The 17,247-nt window shown below is 37.8% G+C and overlaps 1 protein-coding gene across 5 annotated transcripts in view; it reads right to left on the minus strand.

Annotated features, from left to right (window-relative positions):
- The window catches only part of LOC149192225 (histone acetyltransferase GCN5-like), a 427,304-nt gene that overhangs the window by 182,893 nt on the left and 227,164 nt on the right, over positions 1–17,247 (minus strand). The gene's annotated exons all lie outside the window — the stretch shown is intronic.

Genomic DNA, 17,247 nt, shown 5'->3' on the forward strand with positions numbered 1-17,247 from the left:
TGAGGCAGTTTGGCTTCGACGTATGCTGGCAGATATGCATGTTTCTCAGACAGGACCTACTTCTTTGTTTTGTGATAATCAGGGAGTGCTCAAACTTGCCAAGAATCCTGTCTTTCATGAACGAACAAAGCATGTGGAAACTCATTGCCACTACATTCGCCAGCTTGTTGAAGACGGCTCAGTTCAGTTGCAATATGTTCCCACAACAGAGCAGCCCGCCGACATCTTCACCAAGCCTCTTGGTCCTGATAAATTTGTAAAATTCAGAGGGTCTATTGGTGTTGTAAATAGATTGAGCATTAAGGGAGGGTATTAGAATATATTAGAATATTCCTATTTAGCATTTAATGCTCATTCCTTTTAGCTGTTGCTATTTATATTCTTTTAGCAGTTTCTTTGATGAAACTGAGTGTTTCTATATTCTACATAGAAACCTGATGTTTCTATTATTGTAAATATCTCTGTATTATGATTGAGCTGTTTGCTCATTCGAAATTAATTCATTCAACATTCTTTTACAAGAAGCCAACCGACCCTAAGGAGTTGGAACTGTACAAGGGATTGGATACGAGGGTGAGACTGATCATCCTAGTTGGTGTGAAGGAACCCCTAATACCTCATTTTTCCTGGAAGAACACTGCACATGAGATGTGGATAGCTCTTCAGAATTTGTTCCAGAATAAAAACGAGAACCGGGTACTAGTATTGGAGGATAAGTTGAAGTCCACCAAGATGTTGTAGGGTGAAGGAGTGACTTCATATCTGACGAGGTTGTCTCAAGTCAAAGATGAGCTTGCTGTCATCAATGTGACTATTTCAAATTTTGATATAGTGAGGATTGCTTTGAAAGGGTTCACCGAGGAATGGAAGCCCTTTATCAAGGGGATCGTTGCTAGAGAGAAGTTGCCAGACAAGAATAGGTTATGGGATGACTTCATTCAAGAAGAGTTGCAAGACAAGGATCTTCATCCGAAGAAGAAGGCTTCAGATGATGACATGGCACTTGCAGCACAAATGAAGAGTAAGCAGAAGAAGGACTTGAGTAAAGTCAAGTGTTTTAACTGTGGCGAGATGGGTCATTTTTTCTCGAGATGTCTGATGAAGAAGAAGACAAGAAATGACGAAAAGAAGAAAGAGAAGCATGTCATTGATGTTGCCACTTCTGCCGAGATAGATGCTCTCATCAAGAGGTTGGAGGAGGAGGACTTTGTTATGATCTCTCATTTCTCGCAGGGTACCACCAATGAGGATGGATGGTACATGGATAGTGGTGCGTCGAAACATATGACAGTGTCATAGGAGGTATTCTAGACACTAGCTAAGTGGGACTCGAAGTTGCACATGGTGTTGGGCAATAAGAGTTAATGAGAGATTCAAGGATCGAGATTTGGGCCATTCAGGATGGAATCAAGACGAGTGATGTAGGTCCAAGATGTACTATTTGTACCAGGACTCAGATATAGTGTGATATTTGTCTCAATGATCGAGAAGAAGGGGTTTGAAGTCTTATTCTAGGATGAGACGGCAAGACTCAGGCCAGAGGCTCTAGCTCTGCACGTATTGTGCTTGGAGTTAGAGAGCATGGTCTATACAGGCTGACGGGCAAGCCTATAGATCATTGGAAGAAGAAGTAGGAGGATCATGTGCAGCTTCCAGAGAAGAAGGCGCAAGTGCAGGTGCAGACTTCAGAGGGGCAAGTACAGGTTCCAGAGAAGAAGGTCTGGGTTCTAGAGGCTCAGAGGGAGTCAAGTTCTAGTGGGAGCTTGCAGGTTCAAAGGGAGACTTTGCAACCCAAGAAGAGCGTGTGGTCAGTGGGGAGCAAGGGTGCTCCTACAGTTGCCAAGAAGGAATCATGGAGGGAGTGGAAGAGATTCCAGGAGAAGAAGAAGAAGTAGGATGCTTCCAGTGATAGTGACACTTCTGACAGAGGCGTAGTTCATGCTACAGGGATTGCTACAGTTGTGAGTACCTGGAGTTGGGTGAGTGTTACAAGTCATGATGATGACGATGAGATACTTCCTAGTCTTGGAAGTACCTCCCTTGCTAAACGGAGTGTTGATTTTTGATAGCTTGGGAGCTACTCCAAGCTCTAGGGTTTGGGGTTTGGTGGTTGGAGCACCACAATAGGGCACTGTGGGCTTGGAACCCAAGGTTTGGGTTTTGTACCCAAAGGAGTTGGGCCAAAACCATGAGGTCCACTATGGAGATGATAGACGATGGCAAGGAGAATCGAACGCATCGAGAATCATTGAATTCTGAGATGTCTAAGTGAAGATATGAATTTTTTTAAGGTAACAATGGGTTTTTGGACATACAAGTCATGTAGGCTTGAGGTAGATATGTCCAAAACTCATGTCTCTTCAACGAATTCGTAGGAGCCACATGTGAGGATATATATAAGACACGTGTGAGGTTATCAGACAATCCAAGAGCAGTATTTCATAGAGAAATCATCCCCTGTGGTAACCACAGCACAAGAAGGAGAGGGCAGAGGAGCACAAGCACAGTTTTAAGGTTTGTTTTCTGGTTTTGATAGGGCCGAGGTGCAGCAAAGGCTAGCCGAGTGAATTCTGGACAGTGAGGTGCATATTTCAGGGTGTAATTCTCCTTGTTTCGGAGGGTCGCAGACTCTGTGGAACAATAGAGATACCGCAGGCCTGTTCTGGGCTTGCTAGATGTAACGACCACTAGTCGTATACACAACGGAAATATTAAAATACTTTGTAGACAAATACATCCATTGTAGGACGGTGAGTGTAAATTGTATATGATATAAAGAATTGATGTAGGATGATACAAATGAGAATGAGGGTCCTGTATATATAGGCAGGTAAGTACCCTTTCACTAATGGTTGTGTCCTTAGGAACATACCTTTTCATTAATTGCTTACTAATTAATCATTAATCTTATTTGTTGTCTTTTACATTATTTGTGTTATTTTTATATAAATTTAATTTGTTACATTGCCTTCCCCTTCAAAAAACTTTGTCCTCAAAGCTTACTAATGATGTATCGGATCTCTTCTATCATTCGGAATATTTTCTCATTTCTGAACTTTCATCTTTGTTGATACAAGATGATATGATGTTCCGAGCGATAGACAGAATTGTTGTACTGAAAACGGATTAGACCATCCTAAATTAATCTTCTGGGAAAGCTTCTAACCCTTGGAGATGTGTGGTGAATAGTTATCGTATGATTAGATTGAGCTTATTTTAGTATTTTTGGAACATAAGGCTTTTTATGTTCTACGTGATATAGATTTGTAGATTTATTAAGGTGTCTACTCTTGTGATTCGGATGTAGATAAGGAATTTTTCTTGTTTGAACTTCCTTAAACGTTTTTACGGCAGTTTCATGATTTCCATCAGGTATTGTTGTTATTGACTTAACTACTAAATCCTTATATCGGGTGTCCTTTATTTGAACAACAACCTCGGAGTACGTTTTTACTTCAATAGGGTTTGGATCAATGTTGCACGAAGCGGGAGCGAAGCGGAAGCGCGGAAGCGGAAGCGGAAGCGGGAGCGCGGAAGCATCATTTTCCAAAAATCTAGGAAGCGAAGCGTCCGCGGAAGCGTCTGCTATATATATATATTTTTTTGCATTTATACTCAAAACAAACATCCCAAATACCAAATTAATTGTAGAAGACATGAAAACATGCATATTTTTGCATAAATCAAGATAGATATGGCATCCATGATTCCATTGTAGTTACTAGTATGTACAACAATCATCTATATTCTAGCTATTACAAACATACATCAAATTTTTAAGCATATTATAAAACATAAAACATTTAAGCATATTATAAAACATAAAACATAGAGCATATTATGATTTATCTAGCAAGTGAGCAACTGTCAACATTTGTCATGTCCAAAATTCAAATAATAATGTTTACAAAATATGTCACTTGGTCACCGCCAAGCCAAAAAGGTTCAAAATTCAAATTCACAAGTCTACAAGTCTAATGAGTAATCTATGACAAAAAGTAGTAGATTGTGAATATATCTACTAATCTCTCCTCCTTCCACCACGAATAGAACGTGATGGCGGGCCTCCACGTGGTGGCAATGAAGAAGATGGTCCCTGTGTAAGTCGTGGCACTGAAACTGATGAAGAAGAACCCCCTGCTGTTGGTGTTGAACCATGGAACCTAGGAACCAAGGGACCAGATGGGGGTGGGGGTGGTGGCATATCAACACGGTCATCATCATCCTAGAATCGCTCAAAAAATTCATGCAAAACAAAAAAACACTAGTTAACAAAAAAATTAAAAACATGAATTAGAGAAATGCTCTATAAGGGAAAATTGGAAAATTCATACCACAATGGACATACCTGGATAAGAGCATCCTCTAATTGCTCTAGTCGCAACACTCCATCCTCCAAATTGGGCTCCTCTGGATTCTTGTCCCAAATCAACAAGTCTTTATTAGACTTTGCATCTTCACAGTAATGGGACAACAATCGCAAGTTGTAATGAACATAAACCAAGCTCTCTGCCCGGTCTAAATTCAACCTGTTCCTTTTAACACTGTGGATGAAAGAATAAGAGCTCCAACACCTCTCTGCAGAAGAAGTGTTTACCACCTGTGATAGCACCCGCAATGCCAAACTCTGTAGAAGTGGAGTACCCCCTCCATGCATGTTCCACCACTCAAGAGTAGAAAAAGTCTCTCGATCTTGAATTGCATGCATGCTCCCAAATGGACTAGTGTTGAGCGTATAGTTGCTCACCTGTCTCCGTACCAATGCAGCCTCCTCCTCATCAGGGATTAATTTACTCAATGCAGCCATATATTTTTCGTGAACCTCTCTATCTTGGTGTGGTTTTTTCTTGCTTCCCCCCCCAGGTGCTGGTGTTGAAAGCCATGATGGATGATAGTATTTAGGTGTCAAAACATATGCTAATGCATGCAATGGAATATTTAGCATTTCCCATCGGTTTTGCACCTCTACACGAATATAATTGTACAAGGTGGTATCTCTAGGCTCAACAATGTCTTTAATCTGCCCCAACATGCTATCCATTTGCTCATACACCTCCCCAATTACTGGTCGATCTGAATCTGCAAACTTGATCATGTAATAAATTGGTTTGGTGAATTGCAAAACATATTTAACCTGTGACCAAAAGTAACTGTCAAGAACAGTGTCCTTGACTGCATTAGCACCATCTGTGTCAGTGTTAATTTCATCCCATGTTTCAGCACACACCAGATTAGTTAAAGCTTGTCTCACCCTCACTAGCCGCCTAAAGGTGAGGTAATAACTAGCAAATCTTGTCTTTGCAATTTTAAGCAATTGCAACTTGGAGTAAGTGCCATAGAAGTAGTTTACCCTTGTATGCCCTGTGATGAATTTAATGAGCTGCTTCCCTTTCCTGTAAACCTCAGCAATCCACCCACAATCTTTGTGTTTCACAATATCATGCATCAAAAGGTTCAATGTGTGAACCAGGCACCCAGACCAAAAGATGTGTGGATGAGTACGCTCAATAATTTTTCCTGCTGCCTTACAATTTGCTGCATTATCTGTGATCACTTGAACCACATTAATCGGACCAACATCTTTGATTGATTTCAATAGGAGATCTGCAATGTTTTGTGCAGTTGCACTGATGGAGGAGGAGTCATGACATGCAATAAATACTGCACCACTAGAAGAAACACCAAGAACATTTATCAAATGTTGGTTTCTAATATTTGTCCACCCATCTGATACAATGGATACCCCAGAATCCACCCACTCATGTGTAAAACGTGTCAAAGCTCTTTGAACCTTAGCTTTTTCTCTTTCTAATAACATTGTTCTAGCTTTCTCATAGTTGGGGGCCTTGTATCCTTTTGGGGCTTCATTGATGGCCTTTACCATGTCATGCCAATAGGGAGAGCGAAGCACATTGAATGGTACACCGCAAGCACAAAGAAAACGGACTATCTTTCCATCCACATCATCCCTCCCAGCAACATTAAGGAAATACCCTATTGTTCTTCTACCTCCAGAGGTTGCAGAAGTACCATGAGGAGATGGGCAACTACCAAATTTAGAGGTTGCACTTGATTCAGAATGAGTTTTTTGTTTCTTGTTTTTTTGTTGTGCAGCCATCTCTATTTGGATGTATTTTCTTCTTTCTTCAGTTGAAATGTTTGGGCAAATTTGTACCCCCACAGAACCCTTTTTTTCATCACTGTCCAGCACCCCACAAAGATGCCTCCTCAGACGGGTATATGAACCACAATATGGTTTTCCTCCATGACAACCATGAGGGCACACAAATTTGTAAGATCCACCACCCTTTCCCCCATCAAGTTTGGTCACATAGTTCCACAAGGGTGTTGATGTACCTTTCCCATCTTGTGCTTCAGTGTCCCCTTCAAGTTCATCCCCTTCCTCTTCAAACCCTTCCTCCTCATCATACATTGGGTCACTACTATTAGGACCAAGTTCATCCCCTTCCTCTTGCCTTCTATTCCTCACCCTTGCCATCATTAAAACCAAGAGTGGAATGATACATAGAAGCCAAAAGAACACCATCTTGGAATATGGATATAGGTGGTGGACAACCTGTAAATAAAGGAGCAAGTAGAAACAATGGGAAAGAGTAGGAGAGGGAGGAGAAAAATACAATTTTTTTTTCAAAAAAACAAGGGAGTTTGGGGTTTGAACTTACCTCTTTAGCTCTTGTAGATGAAGTCCTCCAAGCTCTTGCTCCAAGCTCCTCCTCCTTCTCCTAGCTCCTCCTTCTTCACTCCTCCAAGCTCTCCTCTCTTCTCCTCTCCTTTCCTCTCTTCTCTTCTCCTCTCCTCTCTTCTCTTCTCCAACTCTCATAAACTCAAAGTGAGAAAATGAGGAATGAATGGGAGCTTTATGCTTTTCATTCCTCACCTAAACTCACCCTAAACTCACCCTAACCCACCCCCTCATTGCTAAGTTAAGTTAACTTTTAAAAAAAATTAAAAAAAATGAAGTGTCATTCCTTAGCCCGCGCGGATTTTTCGGAAGCACTCCGAAGCGCTCGTGAAGCGTGCGCTTCCGGGCCCGAAGCATGGCGCTTCCGGAGGCCCGAAGCGCCCTCCGAAGCGCGCTTCGGGGCCAACGCTTCTCAAAAACCAGGAAGCGCATAAAAAATGCGGAATCGCGCTTCGAAAAAAATGGAATCGCGCTTCCTTGGGCGCTTCCGGAACGCTTCCGTACGGGACGCGATTCCGGCCTAGGATCCGGGGGGGGCGCTTCCTGCAACACTGGTTTGGATTTGCTTGAACTGCGAGATTAGTTGTATTGATGTTTGTTTCTTCAATTTGCACTGCTACATCTGGAGATTTTGATGCTTCCTTTGCAACAAGTTCTTTGAACCTATTCGTCAATGATTTATTTTCGTCCTTAAGTTTTTTAATCTGTTTGAGCAGATTTTGATTATGATTTTTGAGACGTAAGCATTCCTCATTCTCTAAGTCAACTTTATTTTGGCCTTCATGCTTCTCGTCTTTTAAACACTTGATTTGTTCTACTAATGTTTGGTTAAGGCTCTTTAAATGTAAATTTTCTTCTTCTTGTTCTAATAAACACTCCTTGAGTTCCTTCTTTGATGCTTTAGCTTTCTTGACTTGTTCGAGTAGTTTTTCTTGGTGATCTCTGAGGCACGAAATTTCTTTGTCTTTGTTGCAGATGACTTCTTCAAGCTCTTTTTGCTTCTTTGATATAGTTTTTTCGTTATCTTGAAACATCAAGTCTGAGATATCCTTAAGGTCTTCTAATGATGATTTCATTGATTTTGATTTACTTGTTATGTCTTGAAACATGACCATCTTCCCTTCTTAAGGAAACATCAAAACTTATCTCTCTATGTTTAACATGAATGTACCAAAATCCTTAAACCAGGGTTGACCAAGTATGATGTCTGTCTTTTTATCTATCTTTACAACATGAAATCGAGATATGTACTCATAATGACCTATTGTCACTTGTAGATCACTAATTTTATACTCTTTTTGGTCAAAAATATTTTTCTTTACACCAATGCTTAGATCTGGAATTAATAGTTGATTTGCCAAGTTGATGTTGATATAATTTTTATTGTTGCTTGGGCTTATCGCGACATTAACTTCTCTTCCTTGGATACTTCTTTATAATGTAATTACTTCGTGATATGTAACTAAAAGACCATTATAGGAAAACCTTTCTTCCTTCGTCATTTTAGAATTGAGCTCCATCATTTTTTTTCAGTGATTGATCCCATTTGTTTTGTCGAGATGACTTAAGGTATTATGTAATCTAAATATATAAAATTTCTTTTAATTTGATGGATTGTGAACACTTAGCTATCAATTGTAATATTCTCCAAATTCACCTTTTTATGTTTTATAAGAATATATATCTTCCCTTTAATCCACTATGGAAAAAAATTTAATACTACCCTTTTCTTCTATTCACTTATATATATTTGAATGTTTCTCTTTATATTTATATAAAGAGATATGCTTTCACGTAACCTTCTTAATTTTTAATATTTTTTTTTAACTTTATATTCTCTCCCTTTTTTTTACTTGAACTTTTCTTTAAGATACCCCTTTATAATATCAATTTATCAATTAAAGTGTTTCAAAACCAATTCAAGATTTATTCAATGAACTTGATAATGAAACAAGTGCTTTAAATCTATTGGTAGATTCCTCACAACTTGATGTGCAACTTAGAAATCAAAAGAGACAATGAACAAATGCCAAAACTGAGACAAGAAATCTCTAAACACAATAGAGATTATTCAATTATAAGATTTAAGTGGATCACCCTTGAGACCACAATATTGCTTATAATTAAAATCTCACTTTATGATGCTCACAAAATAGGATGAAGTGATCTTTTATCAATTAGCAATGAAAGCAATCTTATGTCAATTTAACAATTAGGCACACTGTTCTTCAACAAGAAAATGCTCAAATGCCTCTTTAGAAAGATACACTTATGCAATACCAAGAGAATTTTAGATCATTAGCAACCATTCATGCTTCTCACCACAAGATATACAATTAGGTTAACTTCTTTAGAGCACTTATTATGCAATCTTGAGATGCAAATGAAAACAAAATTATGCCAATGATACAATGCAAGAATCAAAATGCAAAGAGAGGACAGCAAGACGACAATCACATTTCCACAATGATTAGTCCAACCACTTACAGCAAAACCACTTAAATCACTTTGCCAATGAGAGAAATGATCCTTAAAAGCCTCACAATGAGTTCCTTTTGAATTTAGGTGTTCCTTTTATCACTGTTATGATTTATATCAAAATTGTAAATGCATATATCAGACCTTAGAAATCATATGACAGTCCTCTAAATCCACTTAGAACATCAAAAATGCAATAACCCAAATCTTTCCTATCACTTGAAATTAAATGTATGATGGTTATTGACTTACTTTAAAGTATTTTAGGGCTCTTTTAAGCTGTGTATTCAAAGATTACCATTGTTATTAGATGACTTCAGATCTGATCATAAAACAGTGAGGTGAATGATAGAGTTCGACAGCAAACCCTTCACCCTAAGGCCTTGCTAGATGACTAGTTGACTTAACCACCATGGTCTAGAGGGTCAATTTTTCTTAAAAGTTTGATTTTTCCCTTGATGGATGACCCCAGAAAATTAACTTCATTTGGACCAACCAATTTTTGGATTTTTTATAATTTTCCACTTGGAGAGAATTTAATTTCTTTCAAATTAATTTTTGTCACAATTGAATTAATTTTATGGCTAATTATTTTCTTTTATTTTTGCCAGAAAAATTAATTAAAAGACTCTAGAGGGGAATTACACATTTTCCACCCTCAAAGTGGGTCTAAAAAATATTTTGGTAATGGTGTTCTAATTATGAGGAACCATTCACCAAAAATATTTCCTAGACACATTTTTTACATCAAGATTTTACAATATTCAACCCTTAGAAGGGGAAATTTACAATAGACATAGACCCCTTAAGACTCAACCAAATTCTGCGACTCAAGACACATGATCTAATATGATAAAATACATCGACTCAATAACACTAGGCCTCACCTAAGACCTTGTCAATGAGTTTCTCCCTAGCTTTGGGGTATATTTGGGAGAAAAAATCTGCTAATTATCCGTGTCTACAAACACAGAAAATTTGGGGAGGTTAAAAACTCCCTACAGTGAAACCCTTTGAAAAGAATCATAGGCTTACCTAGGTGTTGTTACATGGCTTAATAGTCATACCAAAATCTTTTTTACAATACAATAGCAGAATTTGGGATTACATTGACCAACTGGAAGCTTCATGATGATAATGACTTTGAAAAAAATTATCCTTCTGACAGGTACCCTACTTCTTGGAACAGTTGACACATGTGGTCAACAGTGATCACTACCACCTTGGCGCCTCAAGAGTACATTACTGAGATCGTTAAATTGGGCAGTAACAGGAAACTTGTACTTGGGCTCACCTCATCACTTAATATTCAAGTTAGCTTCATTGTCTTCTAAAAACTTATTTTTTTCTTCTTTCGAAAATGCTTCATACATTACTTCATTAAACAATTAAGCACATCAAAATTTAGGGTGGTTAAAACATGTGGACCATTGCGGTGACAATAAAGTATTGGTCAACAAAAACTAACAAGGCTAGCATATGGTCCTAGAATCTCATATGAATAGTGTAATGAACCATAGATCTTTTACATGAAAATATCCAATATAAGAAACATAGCATAAAAGAATCCATGAAGGATATAAATACAACAACTAATAATGAATGTATAATTGATTGACTTCTTCTCATTCTTTAACTTCTTAATTTTTGCAAATTAGCTTTGATCATGATTTAGTAGACGCGAAATTTCTTTATTTGTGAGTTCTTGTCAAGGTTTTTTTTGGTCATATTTTTCCCCTACTGTAATATCTAAATGTAGTGCTTCTCATCTCCTAACTCCTTGATTTGTGAATAAAATATTTGATTAGGTGTCCACCAGCAAGAATTTTCTCAGTGTTTCTCTTATAGGTTCCTCTTGAATTTCTTCTTCAGGTCTTGATTCTCCAGTTGTAATTTTTGGTCATGTTGACCTTGTACATGTCAATTGTCCAAAAAGCAGAGTATATAGCAGCAAACAAAAAATTTTGAGTCAATGTCATCATTGTAATCCCAAACTCTGCAAAATTATTCTAATGATTCTAGTATGACTTTTAAGCCATGTAATAACACTTAGCTAAGTCTATGATTCTTCTCAAAGGGTTTCATCCTAGGGAGTTTTCTAACCTCCCCAAATTATGTGTGTTTGTAAACACGGATATTTGGCAGAGTTTTTCTCCCAAATATACCCCAAAGCTAGGGTGAAATTCACTGACGAAATCTTAGGTGAGTCCTAGTGTTTATCAAGTCTATGTATTTTTCATACTAGATCATGTGCCTTGTCACAGAATTTGGTTGAGTCTCAAGAGTTTGTGTTGATGTGTATTTTCCCTTCCAAGGGTTGAAATTGTAATATTTAATGCAAAAGTGTGTTTAGGAATAATTTAGTGCATGGTTACTCATACTAAGACACCATGGCTATATTATTTTTTTTAGATACACTTAGAGGGTGGAAAAATATTTAATACCCTCTTGAGTCTTTTTAATTTTAATTTCTAGCAAAAATAAAATTAAAATTAAGCCAGAAATTATCCAAAAAATAAAATGAAGGGAAAATAAATTACCCTCCAAGTGGAAAATCATCAAAAATGATCAAAAATTCGTGGGTCCAAAAAGAATTAAATTTTAAGGGTTCTCCATCAAGGAAAAAAATCAATTTTTTAAGAAAAACTGACCCCTTGGACCTTGTTGGTTAAGTCAAAGAAGATTTTTTGAGGATAAAAGTCCAAAATATTATTTTTTGGACTAAGAAAAAAGGGGTTTTAAGAGAAATTCGAATTTTTCCTCAAAATAAAAGAATAAAATTCAATCAATGGAGGAGATTGAGTTATTTCAAAAGGAAATCGATGGATGAGTTTATTTTGATGAGGATCAACCCAACTAGTCGTTATTTCCACTTGGAGGAGTTATTCCCCCTCATTTTATCTATATAAGGAAGCTATTGAGTTCCTAGTTGATTAGGATGTACTCATTGAAAATCTTTTGATGTACTGAGAAAGGCTCTGCTGGATTTTTTTGAAATAAAAGCATAAGACTTTGGTGTTCAATTCAAGGTGTCTTGATGCAGGAGCATTCCTCAAAACTTATAAGACCCATGAGTCTTATTTCAAATTTACTAAAGGGAGTGGGTTCCCTTAATCATTTTATTTATTTTCCTAAGATTAGTTGAGTTGAGGGGATTTTAAATTGTAAATTTGATTAATGGAGAATATATTGTGAATGTAGAGATTTTAGAGATAGTTGAGTAATCCTAGGAAGAGTGAGGATTCGAGGGATTTAAAAGCTTCATTTAGGATTTGTTTGAGATAAGGGTGGAGCTGAAGAGATACTTTAGGAGAGATTGAGAGATTGTTGGATCTGAACTAAATTGGTTCATGAATCCATTCTTGTATAAATTGTAATCTTTTGAATAATTCGAGAGGTTAGTCAGAGGTTAGCTAGAGGCTAGCTAGGGCTAGAGGGCTAAGAGGATAGTAAGAGACAGAGTGAGGAGCTAGAAATAGCAGCAGATGGATTTTATGAAAAAGCACTGAATCAGTCGAATGTGACTGTTTTCCTTGTAAATATTATATAAAAATACCAAAATAATGTGGATTTGTGTATATCATGTGTGGGAATTTGTATATGTATGTATTTTAATAGCCTTATGGTGCATTGGCTATGAATCTGAGAAACACTATGGAATTCTGCGTTAAATAGCCTGAATGACTGATGGAAATTTCCCTTACGGGACTAGTATTTAATTGTTTAATAAACCCTATGTTTAGGCATGTAGAAATCGGGATTCCTTATTGAATGAACGGAGGGATCAGTCGGGAGTGAGTGCAATTGGGTTTTACAGTAGGCATAAGAAGATTGAGGAATGTTCTATAGCAGAGAATGTAGACTTTTTCCCTAATTCCTAAGGGATGATAAAGAAACAGTGAAGGCGAATGATGGTGAAGATTAGATCACATGATTGAATCAGAGGATGGATGGTTCAGATTTAAGCACAGACTGCATGTTTTATCGTTTAAATACTTCACAAGTCAAGGATTGCAAGAGTGTTGTGATCGTTGATCAAAGGAGATCTACGGTCATCGCGTGGTGGAGACAGCAGGCGTTAAGTAGCGAAGGCGGTTTTCAACGGTGGTAAATGGATTATCAGGTGGCCTCAAAAGCCGTAACTGGTTTCCAGAAAACAGACCTGATGAGGTTATGAGCCATATTTTAATTGAATTGAAGTCCAAAGGTGATCGGACCGTTCGTTGAATCCGAGATCGGATGGATATCGGGTGCGAACATGCGTGAAGGTTAATTCCAAAACCGGACCCGATGGGGTTTTATATAGTGGAGTTAAATGTATTTGAGATCCGGCAATCTTGACCATTTGTCACGGGATCGATCAAACGGTGATCGCACCCATGAGTCTTATTCCGATTTTACTAAAGGGAGTGGGTTACCTTAATCATTTTATTTATTTTCCTAAGTTTAGTTGAGTTGAGGGGATTTTAAATTGTATATTTGATTAATGGAGAATATATTGTGAATGTAGAGATTGTAGAGATAGTTGAGTTATCCTAGGAAGAGTGAGGATTCGAGGGATTTAAAAGCGTCATTTAGGATTTGTTTGAGATAAGGGTGGAGCTGAAGAGATACTTTAGGAGAGATTGAGAGATTGTTGGATCTAAACTAAATTGGTTCATGAATCCATTCTTGTATAAATTGTAATCTTTTGAATAATTTGAGACGTTAGACAGAGGTTAGCTAGAGGATAGCTAGGGCTAGAGGGCTAAGAGGATAGTAAGAGCAAGTGTGAGGAGTTAGAAATAGCAGTAGATGGATTTTATGAAGAAGAACTAAATCAGTCGAATGTGACTATTTTCCTTGTAAATATTATATAAAAATACCAAAATAGTGTGGATTTGTGTATATCATGTGTGGGAATTTGTATATGTATGTATTTTAATAGCCTTATGGTGCATTAGCTATGAATCTGAGAAACACTGTGGAATTCTACACGTTATATATCCTAAATGACTAATGGAATTTTCCCTTACGGGACTAGTATTTAATTGTTTAATAAACCCTGTGTTTAGGCATGTAGAAATCGGGATTCCTTATTGAATGAATGGAGGGATCAATCGAGAGCGAGTGCAATTAGGTTTTACAATAGGCATAAGAAGATTGAGGAAATGTTCTATACTAGAGAACGCAGACTTTTTCCCTAATTCCTAAAGGATGATAAAGAAACAGTGAAGGCGAATGGATGGTGAGGATTAAATCGCATGATTGAACCGGAGGATGGATGGCTCATATTTAAGCACAGACCACATGTTTTATCGTTTAAATACTTCACAAGTCAACGATTGCAAGAGTGTTGTGATGGTTGATCGAAGGAGATCTACGGTCATCGCGTGGTGGAGACACTCAGGCGTTAAGTAGCGAAGGCGTTTTTCAACGGTGGTAAATGGATTATCAGGTGGCCTCAAAAGTCGTAAGTGGTTTCTAGAAAACGGACCCGATGAGGTTATGAGTCATATTTTAATTGAATTGAAGTCCGAAGGTGATCGGACCGTCCGTTGAATCCGAGATTGGATGGATATTGGGTGCGAACATGCGTGAAGGTTAACTCCAAAACCGGACCCGATGGGGTTTTATATAGTGGAGTTAAATCTATTTGAGATCCGGCGATCTTGACCATTTGTCACGGGATCGATCAGACAGTGATCACACAGAGAAGTGTGTGCTCGTTAATGGCCCGAGCGAAACTGATGAATTTATGGATGCGGGTTAATAATTTATTTGAGGTCCAGTCGTATGCGTAGGATGCGGGACTAGCGCTCGTTATCGAGTTTTGTTGTATTCCGCTATCTGTTGACTGACCTGTGATTGGTCGGGTTTTGCTGAAGCCACCAATTAAAACGTTTCCGATGTAAATGTTACCCCTAACTCACAGGCCACACGTGGATATTTGAAAAGACGTAGTTTCGCTGCATCATGTCTCTTGCTTGTTGATCTGTGGTATGTGCTGGATGATTTATTTTTATATGCTTTGAACTATTATATTGCAAGATTGTTATTTCAATTACCAATAGTAGGAACATCTATTACCATAGTTGCTTTAGATGTTAAGCTAGAGTAAGCACTCTAGGTCTAGTAGATCTGGCAAGTATCTCCATATTTCGATATCTCTTGTGTCAACAAAACCCCTTACAGGTTGCTTCAACCCTTGGAAACCCCAAGTTCACAGAGTGTGAGGGACTACAGTTCGTTTGGCTCCAAGTCTAGATCTAACAAATATTTGATGTAGGAGGGCTTAAAAAAATATCTCTCGTACTGGTTTCAAAATTTATTTACTTATGCTACAAGGATTTAATATGATAATGAGAGCAATTTCAAATTTGTAAATATTATAAGTAGTTTGTAAATAAATTTCGCTAACCCTTTGTATTTTAATTTCTCCTTGTATATAACTTCTTGGGGTTTTATTTTTTTCAAACATGTAAATTATTTTACAAACTCGTTTATATTTCCTTTATATACATAGCATTTAGGTTTTTTCTCTCCCTTTTTAGCCTGTGTTATTGCAGTGCGGGTGGGTATTTTTCAAAATTTAAAAAAAAGTGGGCTCTTCAAGGATTTAGCCACTGCAAACCCTAGACGGCTAGGGTTTTTAGCCTAAAAATTTACAAACTTTTGAAGGTCGTTCACTATTTTCTTTTACAAGGCAGTAAGGGGTTTGGAGTTTGATTTGGGTTCCTAAGGCCTAGATACATCATTCCTCAGCCTCAGCTGCACAACACACTATCAAATTTTGGAGGCCACTAGACCTATTAGGGCTATTTCCATTGCAAATCAGGGTTTATACAATGGCTCATCATTTAGCGATTTGCAAGCAACGTTTTTGTGGTTACTATCAAGACCTAACTTGTTTTCATCTGCAGGTCTGTAGATAAGTTTTGCAGGCTTAAGGGGCTCAAAAAACTCCATTCCATCTGATTTTACATTGATCTATTTGTCTTGCAGACCTGATCTCAATTTTTGGCAGAGGCTTTTGTGTTAGTTTTGGTTTGGAAACCCATTGGAGGATTAATAGACTAACCCTATTTGTTTTGCAGCCCCTACCAAGCTCCCTAAGGGAAGCGCAGCTCTAAAAGGCATTTCAAAGGCAGGCCGCAGAGAAATTAGAGGCTGGTTGCCCTAGCTGCTAGCCCATTTTGGCCTCCACAAGAAGGCTGCAGGCCTATTTGGCCTTATTTCTTTTGGCCACAGCCCTGGAGGTCCAAAACTTCATTTTTATAAGAAGTTTTTGCATTAATTCTTGGTCTTGCAGGCTTGAAAAAAAAAATTGCTAGGGGTTTATACTGATTGTCCATTACTAGATTGGCATTTTAACTTTCTGATCTGATTTAGGACTTGAAAATTTGTTATTTCATGGGCTAATATTTGTTTTGCAGACTGGGTAAGGGTCTTATTGGGCTAGAGGTCACTTCCAAGCACTAATCTTGCATCTCTTGCCTAGCTACAGGCCTATTTGGCCTTTCCAGCCCTTGCCGCTGCCTACTCAAGGTATTTTCATGATTGCATTCAGATATAAGTGCTAAATCTGTGTGGTTGCAGATGTTTAGAAGAGTTATACTCCTCTTGGGTGTCACAACTTGGCATGCTTGGTATTGAAGGAAGGCCTCTAGGCCTTGTGGGTTTGTTCTCTACCCTCACCCTCTCTTGACTGTCAAATTAGATCAGATCTGAAGTATAGTATTGCAGACCCTAATCACATAAGAGCAGACCTAATTATGAGCCTGAAAACACTCATGACAATCTCATAATAATTGCAAGCTTAATTGTAGGTGTTTTGGCTTTTATACTTTGCTAGATGGTTGATTGAGTTGATTATTATTGGACTAATATCTATTGTTGCAGAGGCATGACATAGGTCTGATTTTAAGCTTCACCAGTCTATTAATTTATGACAGTAGCATAAAAGCTCACGAACTATCATAAAGGGACTCTAAAATATAATCACATAAGCTTAAGAACAATGCGCATTGACCATAAGAGGCTAATAAGTTCATGTGTTCTTCTATTAATAATTTTCCAAGTGTTTT

The sequence above is a fragment of the Pinus tabuliformis genome, chromosome 2_2 (genome assembly GCF_031772625.1).
Source record: "Pinus tabuliformis cultivar Carrire ecotype Pingquan chromosome 2_2, CPIR1, whole genome shotgun sequence".
In the NCBI taxonomy this organism is placed as follows: Eukaryota; Viridiplantae; Streptophyta; class Pinopsida; order Pinales; family Pinaceae; genus Pinus; species Pinus tabuliformis.